Below are 6,000 nucleotides of genomic sequence, written 5' to 3' on the forward strand. Positions count from 1 at the left end.
CTATTGCAGTGTGCAAGGCCTCAGCATCGCTAAGGTACCCGTATTGCTCCTGTTGATGGTTGGAGCAGATGATCCTGGAGGTCTTTTCCAACATTAAGGATTCTATTTCACACCCAGCACAGACCGGGACAAGACAGGAACATCTTAGTTCACATATATTTCAAAGTTGTGTTTCTTTCTTGGCAATATCAGCCCTATTTATTTTTTTTTCTTTTCCTTTTATCCCACTTCTACCTGTTTTTCTAACCCAAAGACTTTGGATGCATGTACAGGTAAGCTTTCTCTATAACAGACTAAATAAAGGATCCATCCGATGGGCATTTGCCTCAGCTCTGGCTTCTCATAACTTCTCTTCAGGTACAGGAGTGGTTGTCGGATAAAGAACGCAGCTGGAACGCGGAGAAAAAGCCCTGCTGGCCCTTGGGGTTGCTCTGTTCTTCACCTGCAGACAATGCCTCTGTGCAGCCTTTGAGTCAGGACTGATGCTTTCTTGAACCCACAAACAATGTCAGCAACCGGACATGGCCCTTTTGGTGCTGGTCATCCTTCTCGTCCATTCTGTCCTCTAGTGTCACCACTGAATGAGAACTGGTTAGCACCACCATCAGTATGGTTTTCCAAACTGCAGTGGGGAAAGCACTTAGTGACCTGACCTAATGTTAAAACTCTCCCTGCTCAGAGCAGATCTCGGTACTAGAATGCTCCAGAGGTCTCTTCCATTTCAAATCCTCGAGGAGAAAAGGGGCTGGGGAGTGGAGGCAGGAGTAGGGAACACTGCTGTGGGTTGAGGCATTGCTGTCATTTGTAATCCCTGCTCCACGTTGTCCTAGGGCTTACACAGTGAATGAGTCCATCCTCAAAGGAAGGCTCTGCTCCATGGGCACCAGCTGTCCATCTGGTTTGGAGATACTGCAGAAAAGTGCTCCAAACACTGCCAGGCATTGCAGAGTCCCACATTCACTGAGCCTGGAAGGGACCTCCAAAGATCATCTAGTCCACCCCCCCCACTCAAGCACGGACATCCAAAACAGGTAGCCCAGGCCCATTTCCAGTTGGCTTTTGGGTATCTCCGCTGATGGAGACTCCATCACCTCTTAGGGAAACTTGATCCAGTCTTTGGTATCCCTCACAGTAAAAAAGGTGTTTTTCTAGGTAGAATTTCATGTATTTCCAGGTCTATTTCCTGTCCCCGGGCACTGTTGAGGATGTCAGCAGAAAATATGTCATACTGAATCCAGCATCCCAAGAGAGAAGAGGCTGCTGCCACTCAGTGTCCCCACAAACAAGTGATGCACAATACAATTGCTCACCACCCGCTGAGCGATGCCCAGCCTAACCCCGAGCAGTCCGGCCCCCTCCCCCCGACTAGACACCCCTATATATTGTTTAGCATGATGTCAGATGGTATGGAATACCCCTTTGGCCACTTTGGGTCAGCTGTTCTGGGTCTGTCCCCTCCCAGCTCTTGCTTCACCCTCAGCCTGCCCGCTGGCAGGACAGAGCGAGAAGCTGAAACGTCCTTGGCTTGGTGTAAGCACTGCTCTGTGACAATTAAAACATCAGCATGTTATCAGCACTCTTCTCATCCTAAGCCAAAAGGTAGCATTCTACCAGCTACTAGGAAGAAAATTAACTCTGTCCTAACTGAAACTAGGACATCTATCCACCCCTTATTCCATACCATTGATGTCATGCTAAGGTTACACTCTTTCCCATACATTCTAATTAATCACCATTTTCATCTAGGGTAGATAGTAATCATGGTAGTGATGACATACAGTATTATATAATAATTAACATGATACAATTCAACTCATGGGCTATTCTCACCCAGTATTAAATCCCCTTGGGGTACACACCAGACCTCTCCGTTCTTTTGCATTAGCCACCAAGCGCATCCTGGTCCCTGAGCAAAAGCAATTCCACGAATGAGTTTGTCTTTTGCTGAGGCAGGAGTAGCCCAGACTGTTTTACCCAGCATATTTCTTACGTGCACTACAGGAACTTTATTCCCTTCTACAGTACGTAACAGGTTTGATTGGGCAGGTCCAGCTCGGTTGGCAGATCCCCTAGTATTGACTAACCAGGTGGCCTTTGCCAAATGCGTATCCCAATTTTTGAATGTTCTAGCACCCATTGCTTTCAGTGTAGTCTTTAACGGTCCAATGTATCATTCAACTTTCCTGGAGGCTGGTGCATGATAGGGGATGTGATACACCCACTCAATACCATGCTCTTTGGCCCAAGTGTCTATAAGGTTGTTTCGGAAATGAGTCCCATTGTCTGACTCTATATTCTTTCTGGGGTGCCATGTCCCCATAGGACTTGCTTTTCAAGGCCCAGGATAGTGTTCCGGGTGGTGGCATGAGGCACAGGATATGTTTCCTGCCATACAGTGATTGCTTCCACCATTGTAAGTACATGGCGCTTGCTGTTGTGGGTTCAAGGGAGTGTGATGTAATCAATCTGCCAGGCCTCTCCATATTTATATTTCAGCCATCGTCCTCCATACCAAAGAGGCTTTGACTGTTTGGCTTGCTTGATTGCAGCACGTTTCACGGTCATGAATAACCTGTGCTATAGTGTCCGTGGTCAGGTCCACCCCTCGATCACAAGCCCAACTGTATCTCTACCTTGATGGCCTGAGGTGTCATGGGCCCATTGGGCTCTAAATAATTCACCCTTATGTTGCCAGTCCAGGTCCACCTGAGCTACTTCGATCTTAGTAGCCTGATCCACCTGCTGGTTGTTTTGATGTTCTTCAGTAGCCCGATTCTTGGGCACATGAGCATCTACATGGCGTACCTTTACAACCAGGTTCTCCACCCGAGCAGCAATATCTTGCCACAATGCAGCAGCCCAGATGAGTTTGCCCCTGCACTGCCAATTGTTCTGCTTCCACTGCTGTAACGACCCCCACAGGGCATTTGCTACCATCCATGAATCAGTGTAGAGATAGAGAACTGGCCACTTTTCTCGTTCAGCAATATCTAAAGCCAACTGAATGGCCTTCAATTCTGCAACCTGACTCAATTCACCTTCTCCCTCGGCAACTTCTGCAACTCATCGTGTAGCACTCCATACAGCAGCCTTCCATCTCCGATGCTTTCCCACAATATGACAGGACCCATCAGTGAGCAGGGCATATTTCTTCTCATTTTCTGGTAGCTTGTTGTACAGTGGGGCTTCTTCAGCATGGGCCACCTCCTCCTCTGATGATATCCATAATATTTGCCTTCTGGCCAGTCCATAATCAATTCCAAGATTTCTGAGTGACTGGGGCTTCCTATTTGAGCCTGCTGAATAATCACTGCAACCCACCTGCTCCACGTAGCATCAGTTGCATGATGTGTAGAGGGGACCCTTCCTTTGAACATCCAGCCTAGTACTTGCAGTTGTGGTGCCAGGAGCACCTGCTCTTCAGTACCGACCACTTCCGAAGGAGATTGAACTCCTTCATATGCTGCCAATACCTCTTTTTCAGTTGGAGTGTAACGGGCCTCAGATCCTCTGTATCCCCACCTCCAAAACCTTGAGTTTCCCCAGGCTCTTTCTGCCAGAGGCTCCAGGTGGGGCCAGCCTCCCCGGCTGTGGTGTAGAGCACATTCTTTATATCTGGTTCTGTTTGGACTGGCCCAAAGGCTACTGCATGAATTATTTTCTGCTTAATTTGTTCAAAGGCTTGAAGTTGCTCAGGGCCACATTTGAAATTATTCTTCTTACGGGTTACTTGGTAGAGCGGGTTTACAATCAGACTGTAATTTGGAATGTGCATTCTCCAAAACCCCACGACCCCTAGGAAAGTTTGTGTTTCTTTTTTGCTAGTTGGTGGAGACATAGCTGTTATTTTGTTGATCACATCCATTGGGATTTGACGACGTCCATCTTGCCATTTTATTCCTAAAAACTGGATCTCTCGTGCAGGTCCTTTAACTTTATTTCATTTTATGGCAAAACCAGCCTTCGGAAGGATTTGGACTATTTTCTGCAGGTGTTCAGGAGACATTCTGTGTTCCAGCACAGACTGGATCAGTCCATAGCAAATGGTAGGGCTGTGTTTCCATCCCTGGGGCAGCTGATTACAAGTGTATAGGACACCCTTCCAAGAGAAAGCAAACTCTGGTCTGCACTCTGCTGCTAAAGAGATGGAGAAAAATGCATTAGCAATATCAGTTGCGGCATACCACTTGTCTGTCTTTGATTCCATTTCGTACTGGAGTTCTAGCATGTCCGGCACTGCAACACTCAATGGTGGTGTGACTTCGTTCAGGCCATGATAGTCCACTGTTAGTCTCCACTCACCATTAGATTTTCGCACTGGCCATATGGGACTACTAAAGAGTGAGTGAGTCTTGCTGATCACTCCTTGGTTCTCCAGTTGATGAATTGGATGGGTATCAGGGAGTCTCGGTTGGTGCGCTATTGCTGCCGGCGCAAAGTTGTGGTAGCGATTGGAACCTGCTCTTCTTCGACCCGCATCAACCCCACAACAGAAGGATCCTCACAGAGACCAGACAAGGTTGACAAATGTTTAATGTCCTCTGTCTCCAAGGAAGATATGCCAAAAGCCCACCGGAACCCTTTTGGGTCCTTGAGATATCCTCTTCTAAGATAGTCTACACCAAGAATGCACAGAGCATCCGGGCCAGTCACAATACAGTGCTTTTGCCACTCATTCCCAGTCAGACTCACTTTAGCCTCCAATACAGTTAACTGCTGGGATCCCCCTGTCACTCCAGAAATACAGATGGGTTTTGACCCTTTAGAGCTTGATGGCATTACCGTACACTGTGCAGTGGTGTCTCCTAAAGCCGTATGCTTCTATGGGTCTGAAGTGCCAGGCTATCGAATCTACACAGTCCAGTAAACCCAATTGTCCCGTTCCTCCCCCTGGCTGGAGGCACAGCCCCTCTAATCATGGTCATAATATTCATTACTGTGTCTGGGGGACTGCCTGCTTGAAATAGGAGCAAGAAGTTTCTCACAGAACCCTTTTTTTTTTCTGATTGTTTTTCCTTGCAACTCATGTACCCATGCCTCTAGGGTCACGGTAGATTTTCCATCCCATTTTCTCATGTCCTCTCCAGGGTCATGAGACCCCATGGTAGGTAAAACCACAGGGTGGCATGGGGTGTGTACCCACCCACTATATTGTCTTCCTTGCACAGAAGGATGCTTACCCCTGACAGCTGAAACACTGGTTTGTACAGGTGGAGAGGAAGATAAATTCTCTTCAAGTTGCTGGAACTCTTCGGAAAGTTTCTCCACAGCCCAGATGCAGGACTGTAGGGAAGAGGAAATACTTTCTTTGTACTGCCGGAGTTGTTTATCTACTTGTGCCGCCCAGCACTGTTTTGCTTGCTGTTGGCTTACTCAATAAATTCCTTTCTATGATTAATACAATGGTCTCTGAAAAATTAATTAAGGGGGCAATTTATAACAACTGCAGCTTGCCAGGACCTGCAAGGCAATCATAGAGCATCCGGGCCCAGGCTCTTCACCGTGGCCATGAGCCCTGCCTGCCCTCCTCCTGCTATGCTGCAGCAGAGGGGACCCCCAGCCAGCCCCTGCATGGGACTCTGCCACACGCCTCGCCCCAGCCCTGTCCAGCGTCCTCCTTGCTGCTCTCTGATGCACACCAGTGCATCACTCCCAGTGCATGCCGGCCAGCACATCTGCTGAGGGCCAGGGCAGCCTCTGCAGGGGCAGGAAGCTCAGCATGGCCCTTGCAGCCCCCTGCCCTGGGCCTGCCTCTCCCCTTGCCCTCGGCACCGGCCTTGTCTCTGCTGGCAGGAGCACTCTTGGCATGCACCTCCTGGCCTCCCCTCACCTGCAAATAGCTGGCACAAATGTGTCCTCACAACCAGCACCACCCGTTGGGCTACTTCTCCTGGCCTCACCCACCCCAGTGACTTGACTCCTTATCTCTGCTGGGCCCCACCTCCTGCACCAAAATTCATCCCTTGGCTGTCAGCATCCTCTCCCCTGTCCTGTGGGATG

The sequence above is a fragment of the Aythya marila genome, assembly GCF_965140915.1.
Source record: "Aythya marila genome assembly, chromosome: 35".
Taxonomy (NCBI): Eukaryota; Metazoa; Chordata; class Aves; order Anseriformes; family Anatidae; genus Aythya; species Aythya marila.